Below are 10,150 nucleotides of genomic sequence, written 5' to 3'. Positions count from 1 at the left end.
TACTAGTTAAATAATATGATTTCATATTAATATATTAGAACTTATAATATATTAATAAATCATAAGTAATCTCTTACTCAAGTATCTATCCTATCAAATTGTCCTGGTGATATGCAACCAGAAATGGACCATGCTACTCTCGGGTCAAGTACATACCAATTATTATTATGGGCTTAGACACCTAATCTAACAAGAGGAGCCTGTAGATCTGACTCTACAACATCTTGACATCATTTTGAAGGTAACAAGTCGTTACCTTGGCTTATCTTTAGCTAAATCTCTTCATGTCTGGGTTTAGGGCTATCTTTAGCACAATTGGGAGTCATTTCGAGTATTGGGGAAAGATCTGAAGTTGTACAGTCAGATCTGGACTCCCCTTGGTCCCTATATCTATAAAGTTATGAGGTTTGGCAAGCTTGGGCCTTTTTCCTTTGAGTTAACCTTCCCCTTAGTATAGTTTTGGCATTTAGGACCATGCATGTACGTAAAGTTTGCAACTTTATGTGGAAACCATGCCCTAGGAGGTTGGATCAGCAATATGGAGCTTTGGGGTAGCTTAAAAACATTTTTTTAAGAAATGGACTGCATTAACTCGACGATTCGCTTAGCCGACTCGACGAGTCGGATGAAGGTTGTCGTATTTGATTCTGCATGGACTCGGCGAGTCAGGAAGAGGGCTCGACGAGTCAGTTAGGGTTTTCCCCGACTTCTGGACACGCATGGACTCGACGAGTTGGTTGGAAACTCGGCGAGTTAGTTAGGGTTTTATGCCTTTCTGAGTTCTTAAGGAACTCGACGAGTTGCTAGCTGCACTCGATGAGTTGGGTCAACATGGACTGTTGACTTTAACCGTTGACTATGACTTTGACCAAGAGTTGACCAGTTAGACTTTTGGGGGTATTTTGGTAATTTTTGAATTTATGGAAGTGGATCATCGGTGGATGTAGGTGTTGGATTTGGAGTTGCTTTTGGTGGAGTTTGACTTTATCACTTCGAGCTACTTGTGAGGTGAGTTCTCCTCACTATATTAACAGGGTCTAAGGCACCAATGCCGAGCCTTTTCGGATTTGTATCCGGGTTATTGCATGATATGCTTATTGATTTACATCCTGGTAGTTAGGATGGTGATATGCTTAATGACCTGGTTAGGTCGGTATCCTGGTACATAGGATGATGATATGTTAGTGACCATTTAGGTTTGTATCCTGGTTATAGGATGTTGCTATGATTGATGATCTTTTAGATCGGTTTGACTGTTATATATGCTAGCATATGATATTATGTGCACATGTTTGTTTGATTGGGGGTTGGGTTGAGGCGGTCCTGCTTTGTGCTGAAGGCCAACATACCCAGGGCGGTCCGGATAGACTACAGGCCTAAGAGGGCATATTAGTCAGACCGAAGGCCCGACGAGCTGTTCGGAAAGGTTGTAGGCCCTGATGTTGGGTTTTTCGTACTATAACACTCCTATGGTGCACATACAACCCTAATAGCTTTGGATTTAAGTTTTCTCTAATTATACATGCAATATTCATTTTCCAAAGAATAAAGCCTAAACTAGCATATAAGGTGATATTTGAATCATAAAAACTAGTTAGAAGATTACCTTGTGTAGTAGCTTGTAGAACTTTTCCCTTAAGAGAGCAAGCACCCCAAGTGTTGTGCCTCAAACAAGTCACAAACACCAATAAACAACTAGATGGATATGAGAGAGATTTAGGAGACTAGAAATCAGTTTCTACTTCTCGGAATGCCAGGTGTAACCGATATTAGCTTATGAATACATACATACATATATATATATATATATATATATATATATATATATATATATATGTGTGTGTGTGTGTGTGTGTGTGTAGAGTATATATATATATATATATATATATATATATATATATATATATATATATATATATATATATATATATATATATATGTGTGTGTGTGTGTGTGTGTAGAATATCAAGGGTCATGTGTAACCCTAATCCATACCCATAAGCTTATGATCCACCCATTTGATTTAGATAAATACTTCATGGATTAACCCATAAGCCCATCACAAATCAAACCATGGATCATTAGCCCAACTCATATGTATCAATTTAATTAGTCTCTTTTGATCACAAAATTAATTCTAAATTAGTTCTTGATCAATACTAATTAAATAATATGCTTCCTCAATTAATATATTATACTTATAATATATTAATAAATCATAAATAATCTCTTACTCAAATATCCATCTATCAAATTGTTCTGGTGAAGGTAACCCGAAATGGACCATGCTACTATTGGGTCAAGTATATATCAATTATAGTTATGGGCTTAGACACCTAATCCAACAGTCTCCCACTTGGATAAGTCTAATAACTATAATTTCCAATGCAACTTAAAATCCGATTAGCAATCGTAGCTCTCAAAAAGCTGTTGTCGAACTCTGAACAAATCAATGACGCGTCCATTAGATAAGGGATCATATATTCCTCCATTCTACAAGATATCGTATGAACTGAGACATGGATTATAATCATTCTCTCTGTTCATGTGTTGTTTCCCGATTTCCGATTTATGATGACTGACTAATTGAACAAATCATATCAGTCCAGGCTTGGCCAAGCGCTTAGGGTTGTCATCACTAAATCATCGAGGGGCCCACATATATCGCTTTTATCCCACATTAGGTAAAAGGAATGGATAAACTTCAACTCATGTGCTTGCTCTATTTACTCATCAAATCACACACAACAATATGTTTTATAACACCAAGTTACTGGTGCGTTTACATATGTCAATGTGCAATCGACTTGTAAGCTACAACTCACATGTCTTGGTTTCAAGAATATAAGATATTATCGTCTCATGATCACTCGTGATAAAATCCATGAAGTGATTCAAATGAGAGTGGGTTGAATTCAATACTCAAATCTTATTACAGGGGTACTCATGAATATTGCAGCAAACTTGTGCTATGTCTAAACACCTTTAGACAATCTACAGACCCATTCATGACAGTCTAGCTTCAATACCTACTTTCAAAGTATGATCGACTGTGGATAGTTTGAATAATCTAGTTATTCGGGAATTCAAAACATGCAAAGTGAAACACAAGAATAATCGAATCCAATATGATCTCAAAACTTTTGATTATAAATAAAACACCTTTTATTTAATCACCATATTGATTACACATTATTCATTGTATAATGTTTCGATTTATCAACTTTATACTTGAATTAAAGCAATAGTTATCCCATGCTCCAAGCATGCAAACTATGTTTATCTATGGTCCTTACTATGTGAAATAGATCAATCGAAAACATTTCAATGATGCTCATTTCACAATTCCAAATTCTTATTGCAAGTGTAAGAATACCAAATTCTTGTCACTGCTAGAATGTGTTAGGATCTAACCCTTATGCAATATTCTTAATGTCAATGCACCAAAGCCACAGAGACTTGGACAATGAAATTACAAAGTATTCAACTGGAGATTGATAACAAAAGCAATTCGATGGAAGCGAAGTTTCAAATTCAAAGTACATTCCTTTGAACATCATTCTTTCATAAAAGTTTCTAACCTACACATAGATTCTTAATATCCAACTCCCATTATGGAAACATTTCGATATTTCCCATACGACAACTCATTATTAATAGAATCATGTCTATTCATAATAATGTCAATATGGTCCATCCATTACTATACTTCCAATTGCCCACAAGCAACCAATCTTTGGCGAACCTTAGATTGTTCTTAGCAATTGTTTAGCAACTTTAGTCATATCCGATTCTGGTCCTTTTTCCTTCTTAATGCCCTAGGCATTTGTAAAATTCAGAACACATAAATATTATAGCATATGCAATCGATCCTATACCCGAAGCATGTGGGATACGATTCATAATGTTTTACATAAAGACATGATACTTTACCATTCTCTTGCTATAATATTTCAATATATAGAATTTCCTTATGTTGAACTATTCCAACATAACATTCATATATATCCTTGACTAAATTTGATTAAAATCTCACAATCTAAACTTTTAAATTTGAAATGAAGTATAAGTTCCTCTCCCTTAATTATAGCAAAACAACTTTTCAAACCCTGTAACTTTGCGAATTGAAACCTTTGTTTTCTATAATTAACATTGCTGACTCGCAACACTTACCATAATAATTATGCTCCCACTAGCATAATAATTATTATCTTAATAACATAACACTTATGCTCCCACTAGCTTTGACATGTACCCAGAAAATAGCTAGATTTCTAGAAATCAATGCCTATTGACTTTCTTACCAAAATTCAGATTTCTGATACGAGATGCTTCGATAAGACTTTATCTAGGCTTCTCAAATTCATACACCTTTCCTTAGATAGCTCACATGTGTGTCTAAACAAATTTATAACTTACAGCAATAAGTCTCAAATGTTTTAGACCTTTTGTCATTTCTCACAATTCGAACTATGAAGAGGGATGTCGTAATTATAATCGAATTTGAGAATGTAAATGTCACAAATGCTATCTCCTTAAAATCTACTTAGTGATAATGTTTCCTCACAATCATTTTAATGAAGCGGAGAGAAACCTTTGTCACTTAGATTAATGGTGTATGTGTTCCTATCCATCTGAATTTGTCATAACCATAATCACAAGACAAGGTTAGTGACAAATTCAAACTCATATGGATTGAACTTGTTCAATCTAAATTTCTTGCCACTTGGCACCACGAGGGCCTACCATTGCTTCCAGGTTGTTATGCAAACAAGTTTGAACTCATAGAACTCACATGCATAGTCAACTTAACTGGAATGGGCACAGAAACAAGAATATGTCAACATGATGGGTTACAAACCTTAAGTCGTGTGCTAGTGATTAATAACAGGTTTATTCTTGATTAGTTCTTAAAACTTTTCAAGATCTTTAAGACTCCCACTGACCTCTTGACATATAAGATTCTCTTTGTCAAGAAACATTCCTTGACAAACAAATATTCAAGAATTAGTGTGGATTCTTAACAAGAATAACACTTCACACAATTGGTCTTAGTTGGTCTTTGTTTTATCCAAAACATCACAACTTACCAATTTCAAATGTACAAGAGTAAGAAAAATTTTACTCTACATTTGACAAGTGTTATAAACCTTTCTTAAGATTATTTCACTCAAGTTATAATCTCAGAGTATGACTCTAAGACTTAATTTTGGAACAAAATATGATTCACCTTCTGATTTGACCATTTCAACAATTCTCGATTCATCTTCTTAGCCATACAAGTGTACTTAGAGGATCAATTGTGACATGGTTCCATAATCACTAAGATGATCATAAAACATGATACTCAAGTAGTTCTCTCTTCTTTTCAGATTGGAGAACCTTTTATCTATCTGTCTATTTTATTCTTCTTATTCGTTCTGCTATACATTGAAACTTTTTCAATGATTCACAATTACACTTAATCTTGTAAGTATAATCGTATTCACTAAACTTTTAGTAAATCATAACGAATAGTCTTATTGTTCTTTGTGGTGGACCTGACCAGCGCACAACCAAGTGTACCCGATCTCCTAATCCTTCACTCGACTCACATATACATGTGAACAAGGAATTAGTCTTAATTTCCCAAAGACGAAGGTTCTCATTCATCACACAATACAAGTTTTATGATTCCAAGTTTCTATCCAATTGAAATTTGGTTGATGATAATCTTTCCTTATTTGGTAAATTTAGACACTACCACAAACGAAAGAATCAAATCCATTTTCCAATATTGCTAACAATAGAAATATATAATCATCAATTGTCACAAATGCCATTGCAAGGATATATAAAATAAGATAAAACAAAATTTTCTTTATTTATAAAATTTGCAGAAAAAACTTTTCCTTACAATGCAATTCCAAATGAAAACTATGTTACTACATATTCCTAAGCAATCTATCATAACTCCTAAGCAGCAGCTCAAAATTCTGATCATTGAATCATCCGATCGAAATCCATTTCTTCGCGATCAGACTCAGCCTGCTTTTTCTTTAAGTTTTCATTCTCTTCTTCGATCCTACAAAACATCAAAATTTAATCTTATCACATCATGTATTAAGAATCTCCAAATAGGAACTTAATAGAGTTAGATAGTGGACTTACCTGAAGCAGAGTCAAACATTTTGACTTTACCATCCTTGTGGTCCTTCAGGTAGCTACGGCAGCTTCGCAACCAATACCGCTTCTCTTGATAAAAAAAGCAAACGGACTCTTTTGGAATGGTACATAGGACAATCTCAGACTTATCATTTCCCTTTCCCTTGGAAAGAGAAATCTTTTCTGGACTTCCAATGATTCCATTGTCATTGACCATGGAAGTTTGGGAAGTAGATCTTCCAATCAAATTTGCATTACCAGTGCACCAAATCACTTCTGATTCAGCATCAATTAGCTAATAGGTAAGATCGATAAGGGACAAGTCGTGGTCTGTGACATAGTAATCTTTAATGAACTCACCATATGACTTAGGAAGTGATTGAAGAACCAAGTCAACAGCCAACTTCCTTCACACAACGACTACTAACATTCCCAGCCTATCAATGTGTGACTTCATCTCCAAGACATGTTGTAACAAACTGTTATTTCAAACCTATGTAATAATGTAGGTCAATTTGTAGTTCTTTTTAAAATAATAAAGAGAAATTTTAGCATACTGTGTATATTTACATAATTGATCCTCAAAAATAAAGTATTAAACAATCTAGATTGGGATAAACAAAGTGGTAGAGATTGTAACAAGGTTTCCAAAAATATAAAGAACACTAAAATCTGAGTTATAACGAAGAAGTTATGACCAATCGAAGATCTGCGACAAAACCGGCAAAACACTGTTCAGTGTAAAAAATGAATTTTCAATAAAAGGCTTTTTTTACATAACAATCTAAATGAAAGTTGTAGATTATGTTAAACCGAGAACTTTCATAAAAAGAACGTCAAAATCTGACTTCGTATGAGGAAGTTATGATTTTTCTAAGTTTCAATATAACAGTATACAACTAAAAACTCGAAATAAAGATCGAGTGATTTTTCGCCAACACAACCTAAATGAGAATTTAAGGTCTCGTCAATAGTAGTACAACGGTAAAAAGACAGACAAAAATGGACGTCGGATGAAGAAGTTATGAATTTTTAACGGATTTTCCTGTCCCGATCTGTTAAAAATAATAATATTAAAAATAAAGTCAAAGTTAGCCGACGAAGTCTAAACTAAAGTCGTAGAGTATAATTTTACCTACGCGTGTATATAAAGAACATCGAAAACGGAGCTCGTATGCGAAAGTTATGAATTTCGCAAGTTTTGGGCACGAAAATCGAAAAATGTTGAAAACCAGGAAAAATCGCATGATGCATAATCAGCCACGTCACCTCGCATGCGAGGCTTCCTCGTGTCCGCCCCGTGTCATCTTCTGATTGGACCGAAGCCGCGGTCATGTGGCCATCCGACACTCCCTTCGCACGCTGGAGCTTCCGAACTCGCACCGTGCCCTCTTCCGATTTGACCAAAGTCCGGTCCACTCCTGATCTGACGCGCCTCACCAGCTTTCCGAAGCGAACCCTCCCCCTTGCCACATGTCCGAACATGCGTCTGCTTCTCCTTGCTTCGGATCCGAGGCTTCGGCCTATATAAGGCATGCGAGACCCTCCGGATTTTTCACATATTTCACACCATTTTCCATTTCTTTTCACTTCTTTCACCACTTTAAAATTTCCTACAACCCCTAAAGCCCCGGTATCAAGTCTAAAACCCTAAGCAAGCCTCGAAGCCCCAAGATTCCCGAGAAAAACAACTTTCTCCAGTCGAAACTCTGCCCGGTTAAAGCCGGTTTTTCGTCAAATAAACTCCTTTCAAGAAACCGAAACGCTGTCCAAATCACCACCTATCAAGTGAGTTCATACCCTCGTATTTTCATAATTTTTACTGTTTTAAGGGGGGGGGGGGGGAATACAAGTATAACACAAGAACTTTGTGTTACAAATAAATGATTTCAAATCATGATAAAACGACATTAAGTCATCAAAAATACTCAAAATATTAAACTCTTTTATAAACTTATATTTTTCCCCAATTTTCATATTTATATATATATATATATATATATATATATATATATATATATATATATATATATATATATTTATATAAAATAATTTAAAAGGCTTAGGACTGATAACACATTTTGGGTCCTTTTCCTTGTTTGGATGTGAGCTTATATTACCGGTTATTTGTCTGAATGTCGTTTAAATTTTACTCTATATAATTGTATATGTATATAAATATAGAAGTTATTTCATTCAATTTAAATACCCTTTGTAACATGTTGAGCAAAAGGGGTTTCCTTCAAGAACAGTAAAATACCCATTTAGAAAGTACATATAAATTATAATAGGTATAATTTATGATACATAGAACAATAATACATGATTCAAGTATACTAGAATACACAGATTTACAAGAAACAAAGGTTTGGTTCAAAACAAATCAAGGGATATACAATTTTCAAAAACATGTTAAGAATACTAATTCATGAACATACAATCAATCATTATTTCAGGATGATTAGGTTTTCATAACTAATATACATGTAACGTTTATATGCTTTTTATGAGTCATTCAATTCAGGTTGTTTAATTCATTTAGACAACAAAGTTAAAGTCTTGATATTATAACCAGAGTCTCCAGTCAGGGGATCGAAACAAGTTGTGTGTAGATCTATATTGGGATTGACAACCCTGCACTCAGGCTGCTAGCTACAGTCAGGCATACACGCCAATGAGTGACAATTGTTATCAACAGTTTAAACGCGTACAAAGCGTTTGTTTCAGGCCATCCAGTCTCAGTATGGTTATAATAACTCATTAAAAAGCTTTTAACAATACGTTAGTGTATAATCAACTAAATGTAAGTACACCTTCAAAGTACTAGTTTACAGAATAAAAACTACAATAGTACAATACAGTTTTCAATAACAGCTGGTGAAACCAGGCACACTCTCAGTTACAAGTTTTACATAAAGGAATACAAATACAAAACATCGATTTACAAATAGAACGGTTTTATGGGAATAAAACTACTTTTCATATACAACAGAAAATATAGGATTTTCTGGAACAGTTTACATATGCAAGATATAGAGACATCCTTTCAAACATAAACACTTATGCACTCACTCAACTTTATGTTGATACTCTCTTTTCAAATTAATTTTATTCTCAGGGAAATAATAAACAGGTATTCCCCGAGCTTTTTGAGAAGATGGAGCTATTTTGAGTCATATCTTCTTCTTTTGTATAACTATTTTGGTTTCAATATACAATGATTGAACACATGTAAATACTTACACTTTTTAAATACAATGGTTGTTTGTACTTTGATTACTATGATGCATGTGTTGTGATATTACAAATGAAGTCATCCACCCCCAGACGTTTCTGTCGTCTGGTTTGAGGGTGTGACACATGTGCACACATAGACCTTCCATCTTGGTGTTTGCTATCCAATAGGGCTTGAGTGACCTTGAACTTTTCAAGTCTTAGAACTTGTAGGTTAGGGAGAATAATTGGAGGAGGTGGAGGAAGTGAAGTATGATTTTTGGGAACATTATCTTCATGAGGAAAGCTTTTTCCAAAAGATTCGGGAAGACCATAGTTGTCCGAACTAGACATCTACAAAGGAGAACTTCAAGTTTAGTTGATTTAAGTCCTTAATATAACACCCAAAATGAAATATTAAGGCTAGGACCCAACACAATATTCTACAATTCAGAAGAGGGATTCTGTAATCCAATTGCAAAATATTTGAAGGTAGGTAAATGACGATTTACCAATTTCCACCATAAAAAATGAAAATGAACTTTACGTTTTAAATGAATTGAAATTCCTAGATCCTTTGAGATTCATTAAACTTTTTCAATGGCATGTTTAATCTCGATTATGCCCTTTAATTTTTTGACCGGGATATCGAGGATCACAAACAAGGTATGAATAACCATGCAAATTAGCTTGATACACTTAATGTTACAAATCATCCAATCAATGTGCCGGTTAACCATACACGCTCCATTGATCCATGATTAACACCAAGCTACCCTTTTCCACACAATGT

This window comes from Lactuca virosa, chromosome 5 (genome assembly GCF_052849685.1).
Source record: "Lactuca virosa cultivar CGN04683 chromosome 5, Lactuca_virosa_CGN04683_v6, whole genome shotgun sequence".
Classification (NCBI taxonomy): Eukaryota; Viridiplantae; Streptophyta; class Magnoliopsida; order Asterales; family Asteraceae; genus Lactuca; species Lactuca virosa.
Note: the sequence above shows the minus strand (reverse complement) of the source record.